Below are 11,632 nucleotides of genomic sequence, written 5' to 3'. Positions count from 1 at the left end.
CAGGGGAGTCAGTGGCCCAACTTGTTACAAGAGCTAAAGTTTTGGTCACTCGGCCACCCCAAGATCCTGGAAACTACATGCTGCAACAATGGGTGCTTCGAGCACTCCCTACTCAAACGGCGATGAAGATGAGAGAGACCTTTTTCCACCCCAACGCACCCTGCAAGTCTTCCAAGACAGAGCTACACAACTGGAGAATGCTTGCCTCATGGTGAAGCGTAGTACCTCTTGGTCCCCACTTATCCCTGGCATGTCTTTAGCTCCTCCAACTGTTCCTCTAGCCTTGACGGTAGCTTTTACATCCGCTTCCATGGAAAAGCTTGCCCTGACGGTAGCTTTTACATCCGCTTCCATGGAAAAGCTAGCCCTGACGGTAGCTTTTACATCTGCTTCCATGGAAAAGCTAGCCCTGATGGTAGCTTTTACATCCGCTTCCATGGAAAAGCTAGCCAAGCTCAATAAGGAGCTTGAAGATTTTAAAACGTCGCAACAAGAGACCGTGGCAGCGCTCACGAAGGAGATTGAGCAGCTCAAGGTCAAAGATCCCAAGACGAGTCCATGGTGCCTGGTATGTAGCTCGCAAGGCCATCTTCCAAATGATTGTCCCACCAAGAAATATTGCTCATTTTTCTCAAAGGTGGGCCATGAGGACAAGGAGTGTTACTACCTCAAGGGACTTTGCCTTATGCAATAACAACTTAAGCAAGGTGCCACCCCACTTAATCCCTTCACCAAAGACCACATGGTGACCCCAACTAGTAGTGCTTCAACTTCTGCCCAAACCCCTAACCACCAACCAAACCCAACACCCTTCTTGAACCCTCAATTTGGAGTAGCTACCCCCCAATCCCAAGCTTATATTAACCATGTCACCCCTGGCCCCTCCTACTTAGCTGCCCCACATACCCTTCCCTCCCCCATGGCTACTTTTGTACAAACCCCTCCACTGCCCCAGGCCACATCATCTTGGGGAGCTCAAGTAGCCACAGTAGCATACACCAATACCCCTCATCTCGGAGAAACCCTAACATACAACCCCCTACCTAGGCAAATCCCATGTCAAGAAAGCACTCTCCCAACCTATCAGCCGTACATCCCACCCGTGCCGATCCCACAAACACCCCAAGTCTATCAAAACCCACCCCGGTGATCTATGCGGTAGCTTCTATAGTACCTTTGGCCACTAACTACACGTATGGGGCCCGACCTAACCAAAGATTCGTGCCATCCTCCCAAAAACTCCACCAAACCTCTCATATGCTACCGTTGTGGGGGGAGCGGCCACATGCAAGCTCAATGCAATGTACTAGATGGCTCGCCCCATGCCTCCATTTCCTGGAGAGCCGAGACCACTACACCCGTGATTGTCCTAGAACCCCACTGGTTAATATGGTGGACATAGTGATACCATCTCCCAAGGTTGACACTCCAATGGACGCAGTGATGCCATCTCCCAAGGCTGACACTCCAGTAGTGGCGGTCATCACTTGGTCCCAAGGTTCCCAAAGACACCAACTCCTCCCCCTAATGGTGCAGTCTACCCATCCATTGTGGAACAAGCTTATAAAGGAGGTCGTGGAGGAATTCGTTCAAACACCACCCATGGAGAAGGAAGTGGTGCCTACCTTGGTCATTCCCCTAGCCACCACACCTTCAAAAGCAGATATGAGGAGTCTACCCAACCCAAGGTTAGTAATTTAAGTTGGGAGGAAGTATTGGTAGGAGCAAAGGTGGAAGTCACCCTTCCTCAATTATGTGGTTTGAGCCAAGAAATAGGAGAGAAACCGCTAGGCTTGGTCTAGCATTGGATGGATTCGAAGGCAACTAGGGGTGAAGCCACATCTAATAGTAGTGGGCGATGACCTAGGAGGCAGCAGGCGCAAGGGTATGCCTCACTGCCCCGGAAGTGGCCGATCACCGAAGCCAGAGGATGACAGTCTCCGTGGGAGGAACTTAAATTGCAGGTGCCATTACAATGTATGGTGGTTCTGGTGTTAACATCATGCCTGAACCTACTAGGCAAGTCTTAGGTCTCCAAATTACCAAGCCAGCTCCCTTTGCCATCCAAGTGGTAGACCAAAGAGAAGTGATGCCCTTGGGACTAGTCAGGCATTTTCGATCTCTTTTGAGGGATTAGTATTTGAAACGAATTTTGTGGTGTTAGACCTCCCATCAGCTAGAAGGGCCTACAGCTTGCTCATCAAAAGGCCTTGGTTAAGGGCAGCTCAGGTGATCCATGATTGGGGCCGAGACAACTTGCATATCCCTAACTTGGGGGGGATGGCCCTTGGAAAAAGGCCCCGATGAGAGTGCAAGGGGCACTACCCTACATGACATGATTCCCATTCGGAAGGAAGGACCCAAGCAGTGACAAGGAAGAGTAGGAGGAATGGCAAGGATTCCCAGTGGATGAGGCCTGGGATCCATTCGTCTCAGAAGGAGAGGTGGCACAATGTCTATGGAATTGGTTAAATTCTTATGAGGGGTTCCAATGCAATACATGGTGGACACAGTGGAGTTGGACCCAGACCCCAATCAAGAGGTGTCTCAAGAAGAAGAGCTCTCGGAAGAAGCAACAGTACAGGATTGGACATAATCTTTGTTCACTCTAGCCTCCTCCTCTGCACCAGTATTCCAACATGAAGCAATAGAGGTCATAGGAACCAGAGTTTTCTCGACAACCCAGAAAGAAGGTCTCTCAAGAGGAGTCGTCTCTGAGACGCCTATAACCCCTCCTAGACACACTCGCCAAGGAGCAGCAGAGCACCTCAAGACTCGGGAGGAAGCCTTGCCGGTAGTAGAAGAGATACCCGTTGCTAGACAGAGGAACGCATTGGTGATTTCCCTCTAGACATCACCCCAGCCCATGACCCCTTATCTCTCCATCAAGGTGCAGTCGGCACCGCTCCTCTTCCACCCATCACTTACCACCACGAGGAGGTGAGAGAGCTGAACCTGGGTACAACAGAGGAGCCACGCCCCATCTTAGTGGTAGCTTGGGTCTGGGAGGACCCTTCCACTCATTAGAGAAGCACCAAGATGTGTTTGCATGGACCTACAAGGATCTCCCAGGGATAGACCCAACCATTTGCACTCAAAGAATTCCACTAAAAGAAGGTTGTCAGCCAGTAAGGAAGGGCATCCACCGCGTGCATCCAAAATATCCCGAAGTGGTGAAGATAGAGCTGGACAAGATGGAAGAGGCAGGTATCATTGTTCCCATTAAGCACTCCGAGTGGTTGTCACCAATAGTGGTGATTCCAAAAAAGAAGCCCAACAAGATCACGATATGTGTAGACTTCAGAGTCCTCAATCAATGCACAATCAAAGATGGGTTTCCCTTGCCATTCATAGAGTGGGTTTTTGAAGATGTGGGCGGCCAAGGGTGGCGATTTGAGTGGAACACCTGCCTCAACTCACTCTGGTGTTCATGAAGTGCCAGGTATCGAGGGTCTCCGTCTCTCAAAAAAAAATCCCCCCTTTGAGTTATTTTTTCCATTACACGTAAAAAAAATCAAAAGAAAAGGTTTCTCTCTCACACCTCATTGTCACCTCTCTCTCTCTCTCTCTCTCTCTCTCTCTCTCTCTCTCTCTCTCTCTCTCTCTCTCTTTCTCTGTGTCCCTCGACTCCCCACCCCCACTCACCAACCAATCCCCCCCCCTTTTTCTCACCGATTCAAGCAAAAAAAAACCCCTCCTAGTTTTCTTTTTCCTATTACAAGGCAAAAAATAAATAAAAATCTCCCCCCTAGTTGTTTTTTTCCTCTCCCAAAAAAAACCTCCCCCGCTTCGTTTTTCCATTACATAGAAGAAGAAGAAGAAAAAAACAACCCCAAAAAAAATGAAAAAAAATCTCTCTCTCTCTCTCTCTCTCTCTCTCTCTCTCACACACACACACACACACACACACACACACACACACACACACACACACACACACACACACACCGACCACCCCCTCTTTCCCTCCCTCACCCGACCGACCACCCTCTCCCTTCACTCCCCACTGACCAACCTCCCTCTCTCCCCAGTCTCACCACTCCTCCCCTGCTACCAATCAGCCCCCCGACCCCTCTCTCCCCTCAACCCCTTATAAAGGCCATGATCCACCCGAGTTCAAGTCCCACCGTTGGTAATATATGCCCTCGTGTTGCATTCTACTGACGTTAATACCCCTCTCTCAACCCTCCAGCTCTCTCTCTCCCTCCCTCACCTGCCCGCCCCCTACCAACCATGCACACACCCGCATCCTCTCTCTCTCTCTCTCTCACACACACTCACACACTTCCCCCCTCACCTCCACCCTCACCTCCACCCAGCCTGCCTCATCTCTCCCTCTCCCCATCGCTCAGTCCCATGGTGGCGGCCGAATTTGTCGTCCAATGGGTTGGCACTTGAGGCGACCAACTTCAACCTAAGCCTTAATGCCTGCTTAAGCAACGAACGGCACAGAGAGGGAGTGCTGCGAGCTTTTTCGACCGTGGGCTTCTATCTACCTTCACAATTCTATCATTACACTTGAACAAAAACATTTCATCACAATGCATTGTAATATTAATCTTCTTTCATGTTATTTATTTGAGTCATTCAAAGCATGTTACTAAGTCGCTTCATAAGGGCATAAATAAAAATTATACATGCTTTTTCTAAATTTTCCATCTAATTTGTGAAAATCCTTATTTTTGCCCTATGGCAAATAACCCCATGTCTCTAATGTAAAAATTTTATGATGACCATTGGTTAAACTAATAGTTTCTCTTCAAATGAATTATTATTGGTTTATAAATCCCAAATATAGGAAAATATAATGTATCATTTTCCTTGTTGTGTTTGTGATTAAAAAAGTAAAGCTCTATTGAAAAAGCATTTGCTTAATGCTCCACCACCCTCATGTTGTTATTGGATGTGCTCTATTTTGTAAGGCCCCCTATATGAGGAGTAGCTATTGCACCATGCACCCAAGCATCCAACAATTCCCAATTCAGACATTGGATGGTGATTAGGAGACAACTTATGTAGACTCGACACTCTACCAAGTAAGACGTATGCTTGTGCGGGTTATGTGACCATATTTATGAGTGCTAGACACATCAAATCAAGGACACATTGTTCTCAAGTTATGGGGACAATTTGAGGAGTTTCATATAATTTCAGATGTTTGTGAAAGCTACACTAATCCCTATTCGGATGGTCGGTTAGTCATTTAGACCAAGTCATGGGTTGGTTGACATGGCCTACCTTTGTTTAAGCTTACCCTGGGCAATATTTATAGACTAGTTTAGTACCCTTTGTTCATCATCAAGTTCATTATTTTCAAGCACCTCTTGTAAACAAAACATCCTCCGTCCAGAGTTTGTTTAGATTTTCATCAAAGCTCCTTACCCAAAGTATATAGGTGGGCACACAACCATCAGTTTTTTTGTAATCAAAGTTTGCTAGGAGTAATATTATTTACTCTCCACTTCTTTTTGTAATTCACTGCTTTATATTGTGACAATCCTACATTTGCTATTATGTTTTCTTATTACAAATTCACAATCTTGATATAAAACTAGGACCTGAAGCACTATTTCTCAAAACTCTTTCTTGAATAGAATATAATGAAGTTGGTAATTGTTAATGAATCATTTGTATCATCACATCCCTCTCATGTTAATTAATATTATGTATTCCAAATACTATGGAATAATGGAAGTTTTATAGCTCTAAAAATGTTAAATCCTCTCACGTTAATCAATATTATGTCTTCCAAACACTATGGAAGAATGGAAGTTTTCTAGCTCTAGAAATGTTAAATCCATTATCCTTTGTTTTTAACACACATGCTTGATACCTTCTAAAGAAATTGGTAATAGTTAAGGAATTTCATTCAAGACCATTGTTTAGAATGAAAGAACAAACTTGCAAATATATACCATGTCCATGCATATGTTATAAAGTTTAAGAGAACCATATGTAAATAGTTTATTCAAAACAATCACAAACATAAATTCTTTTAGATATGTTTAACGATGTATATTTATGAGTTATGTGTGTTTATCTAGAGTATCATAGTACCAATCAAGACGATAAATTTTCATCCATGCATGTATCTCTTATAGTGAATTTTCATAAAGGTCGTATATTTTTTTAAGGAATTTTCCATTTTGCAAGGTTGTGATATCTTATGATCAATATGTGGTTTGTTGAAAAGATTTATATGTTTTTAAACTTTTTTACACCTTAGCCTATGAACATCATCTGAGGCATTTTCTCTCATGGATCTAGCTATTTTACTAAGTTAAAGCCGACATGGAAGTTTACCTTTTTATTAGAACCATGCCCTAATTACAACCATGGATGCTTGATTACAAACATGGATGCCTAATTACAAATGTCACATAACTATTAATGAGATACAATAAAGATTGCATTTTGGACAAATTCTTGATAGCACTTTCTTACTCTTTTAAAATAAATTTAATGAAAATAAAACAAAGAATCAAATGACACTTAATAGGAAAATGTGGGATACTTATAAAGGATAATGAACTTTCAATGGTGTAAACCATAGATGCACTAAAAAATCAAAACATATTACCTCATGAAGCTATTAAAGTATTGGGCCCTATATAACAATAGCGACTAACCTATCCCATCCACTAACTAGCATTTGATACAAGTTTAGAATCTAGAGATATGAGCAAATATATTAAAGCCTTATTATCAATATTGATAACTTCAAGCATAGAGCTCATTCCATTGCAAATCACTCACAAAAAAGAGGCTCAATACATCATCATATAGGTCAAGCAAGCATCCCCATGCATCATTTCCAAGTGACACCTAGCTTGCACACCCATGGAACACTCCATGTCCCACTGACATCACAACAACGACTATGTGTATTTTTTCTTACATCAAGAAAATCTCACCTTTTTCACTTTTTAAAACCCAATTTACATTCACCAATCTTACCATAGATAACCTTTAAATCAAGGCTCTTTATACCTTCACTCATATGCACCTAAATTCAAGGACTATGCTCCCCCCCTCAATCAAAATGTGCATGCATCACCACAAATCTTAAGAGATAAACCACACTCTTCTCAATGAAATAATAATACTTTTCTTTTATAAATCATACGCAATGTAGATGAGGATATTCAACCACTTTTCACAAAATCCATTTTTTATTTTCCATGATTAACTTGTACAAAGATCTAGGGTGATTTTCCATGATTAACTTGTAATATTGTTGCTTCTAAACATCAAACCTTACATTAGGTGGTTTTGGGCTAAGCATTTGGTGTAAATGCATTAGGCAAAATCTGGACTCAAAACGGGCCCTCTAAGAAATGCCATGCCAGCTTTTTCTAGAAACAATGAGTTAACTCATCACCCTTTACAAATCTGGAAACTATTATTAATCTATTCTTCCATCTGAAAAACTTAAAAAAAATCTATTTCTATGGAAATTTTTGTAAATTAGATCATTTTTTTGAAATCTACTCTTCGAGATCTTTCCAATGGTATATAGCATGATGGGAAATTTTTCATATTTAAGAAGTTCCCAAATTGGTGATGATGTGAAAAATTTAAGAAGTTCCAATTGGTGATGACGTGACACATCTTTTTCACATCATCACCAATTAGGGAACTTCTTAAATATGAAAAATTTCCCATCATGCTATACATTACTGGAAACATCTCGAAGAGTAGATTCCTAATCTACAATCTCTGAAAAGGTTTTAGTTGATTTACAAAAAAATAATCATCAGCCTCTTTTTAAAAAAAGAAAGATGAAATGACATTTCTTAGAGGACCCTTTTTTAGTCCAAATTTTGCCTAATGATTAATTCCATGGTATTGCCATGGTTTTCATACTAGTAACAACATACGAGAAAGAGAAAGTGAAATAATGGTTTTTATCATGCCATGGACCTCTTATTACATGGTAGGTTTCAAAATTGTAAAAGTGGAACAAGAAAGTGAAGCAATGCTTATTATTATGCCATGTACCTCTTATTATTATGCCATGGACCCCTTATCATGATAGGTTCAAAATTTTAATTTTAATGGCTATTTTTGAAAGGTAATGAGTGGAGTTAACCATAAAAATGAATATGGTATTAGTAGAATGATCAAGGTTTATATTTCCAGAGATTGTGTCATGCATGTGTGGCAAGACAAGTGATGAATGAATATACCATCATATGTGCTGATTTTTAGTATATATATAGATTCAAGAGTGCTAAGTTATTATTCAAAAATATAACCACATACTATAATGGTTTAATAAAAATGAGCATATGTTCTAAATAATGCATGAACGTTTCAAAAACTTATCAATGAATTATCTTGCATTTTTATAATTAAACTTAAATGGTTGATATGTCATTTATTGGACCATTTTTTATGCACCACCTATGTAACGAATGGTATCATCATAAAGAACTTACATGATAAATTTCACAATTATGTAGTTTTATAATTTGAAAAACTATCATTACACTTGATGAAAGCATTCCCTCACACAATGATAAAGAACTTACATGATAAATGCCACAATTATGGAGTTTTATAATTTGAAAAACCATCATTACACTTGATTAAAACATTCCCTCACAATTAAAATAATGAAAATTTATGTCTCTCATGGCATGGCTTCATTTGTGAAGTCACCCTCCTCACTCGTGGCTCACACTAGAGCCTCACATAGTACTTCTTGATTGGAGACATTCAATTTATGTTAGTCACTTCATAAGGGGGTAAACATCAATTTTTGCTCATACACCCTTTTATCTATGCATTCATAAAAGCTCCTTCGGTGTGATTTGTGAAATTTAAATTTTTTAACTCACATAATTAGGACCAAACATCTTTTTCCTCCAAATTATGCAATATATATATATATATATATATATATATATATATATATATATATATATATATTGTAAATCCTAGGGAAATTGAATTACAATTTTTTCTCGGTATGCTTGCAAAATCAAATGAGAATACTCCTCTACTTGACACATCATCTAAAAAATTAGATTCCTAAATCACATAAGTTACTCCCACCTGAATATGGTTGGTGATAGTGAATGAGTTCCCCTTTTTATCATGTCCATTTCATATTAATCATTATTATTTTTTCCAAAGATTGTGGAAGAATAGAACTTTTCTAGCTCTAGAAGTGAGAATATACAATATATAGATTTACAATATATATAGCACAAACATTCTAGGAAAATTGAATTACAATTTTTTCTCGGTATGCTTGTAATCAAATGAGAATACTCCTCTACTTGACACATCATCTAAAAAATTAGATTCCTAAATCACATAAGTTACTCCCACTTGAATATGGTTGGTGATAGAATGCCCCTTTTTATCATGTCCATTTCATATTAATCATTATTATTTTTCCCAAAGATTGTGGAAGAATAGAATTTTTCTAGCTCTAGAAGTGCTATTCATATTTTTCTTTTTCTCAAAACACATGCTTTTTACCTTGTCATAGGTAAGGAATTTTTTTCATTGAAGACCATTACAACTATATAGAATGCCCAAGCACAATAAGAGATGATATCTAGATATATTCAATGACCATGCACAATAAATATGATATCTAGATATATTCAATGACCATGCACAATAGGTAAGGAAGTTTTTTCATTCAAGAACATTCTCTTTGCATGGAAGGGTGTGTAACATTTGTAGACAGCGTGAGGGCTATACCAAGTTTCATAATCTGTAAAGACTACAGAGGCTACAAATGTTTTTAAACCTTATCTTTGTATCCTTTTGTTATATCCACACACCATACAAAAGGAGAAAATATAGAGGTAAAATGATGCCTTCTTGAAAGAGGCAGAGGAAACAAAGGATAGATGATGTATATAGTGAAAGGTTAGCATAAAAAAATGATATCCTAGTCTAAAACTTCAATGCCATTCATATGAATGTTAGATACTCGTACAGTAAAACGCTATTGCATTAGGTCAAAATAAGAAGAATAAAAAGAGGAAGCCATGGTTGGAGTTCTTCTTCTTCTTTAGCTTGAGCAAGTTATGGTGAATATGACAAAGACATGACTTCGTATTGTTTTACTTAGCTAAATTTTAAATATTATGGAAGGATGTGCAATAATTATAGCTAGGAGAAGGGCTAATAAGCTGGGTACTTTACAAGTACTATATAGGCTAAGTAACATTACAAAAAAATTCCTTCATATGGACCATCACATCATACCTAAGGAGAAAATTAAAAAAATAATATACGCTCTATAAGGATGATGCCTTCTTGAAAAGTTTATAACATGATATTAACAATGAAGTGGTTAATCAAGTCTTGGTATATTACGATTTGAAAATTGGAGATTTGAAGTTAATGAAGCAAGAATTTCTCTTGAGATTTAGTCTTTAGAATCTCTTGCAAGACTTATTAAATACCTCACCTCCTAAAATTTCTTGCATGTTCATAGCTTGAAGAAGTTGGTGTGACATTCATGGCTTTTTTGCTTGATGCTCTTTAGGATAAGCTTGCAAGCAACATTCATGGGAATTGTTGGATATTTTAGGAAAATCTTGCTCTACAATTCCTTTACCTTCTCCTTCCCTTTCTAAGGAGGTGAAGAGAGAGGCTAGGCTCTACACTCACCTACTTTGTCACACTGCAATATCCACACCTATCCAAGGCCTAGTTGGTCTATTGGAGTGGTCACTAAAGTCTTATTTTATTTGGTTTTTTTCAAAGACCTTATAAAGGAGCAAGTGAGGGAGGCATGGATGAGGCCACATCAAAGAAGAGAATTAATGAAGATTATGCTAGCTTTGAGGAGGGAGTGAAATTAATATTTCCCTACCTATCTTTGTATAGATGTCGTATACCTTGATAGGTTTTCCTTGATTGACATACTGTATTTGAATATGAATGTCCATGTATACTTCACATACACATGTATACACGTGATGTTTTTTTGGCCTAGTCATTCTAACACATTTGTGGTATTTTAAATCACATAATTGTTTCTAGTTCCTAGTTTCTAAGTTAAATGTTTATATTGAGAGAGAGAGAGAGAGAGAGAGAGAGAGAGAGAGAGAGAGAGAGAGAGAGAGAGCACTATTTGGTGAGAACAAAAAAGTACACATAGCATTGCCAAGCACACAATAGTGACAAGAGCTCACTACATTTTATGCTAAAGTGATGCTTAGCAATAGGTCATACACAATACTCCAAGAAACACTAATGCAAGCAAGGATGACACACCAAAAGTGTTGCCTTAGCCCCTCAATGTTGTACATCTAGAATTGAGAAGTTTATGTAATATTTGTCCAAAATAATCATGAAAGCAAATGCTCTTAGATGTCTTTACCTACATACATTTATGAGCTATTTGTGTGTATCTAGGGTGTTATTGTGGTAATAAAAGCTTTTTTATGATAAATTTTAGTTGACGCTTGAAAATAGCATAGCTAATAGGATTTTACTATGTAAGATTGTCATAGTATATGATTCTTATGTAGATTGTAAAAAGTGTTATATTTTTGTAGCTTTTTAACACCACAAACTATAAGCAACTTAGCTATTTTGAATGATGTTTCTTTCATGGATCTAGAAATTTTACTAAGTTCGAGGGAAATGGAAGTTT

This window comes from Cibotium barometz, chromosome 51, assembly GCF_041138505.1.
Source record: "Cibotium barometz isolate CiBa-2024 chromosome 51, ASM4113850v1, whole genome shotgun sequence".
In the NCBI taxonomy this organism is placed as follows: domain Eukaryota; kingdom Viridiplantae; phylum Streptophyta; class Polypodiopsida; order Cyatheales; family Cibotiaceae; genus Cibotium; species Cibotium barometz.
The sequence above is the reverse complement of the archived record's forward strand: the minus strand, read 5'-3'. Positions refer to the sequence as shown.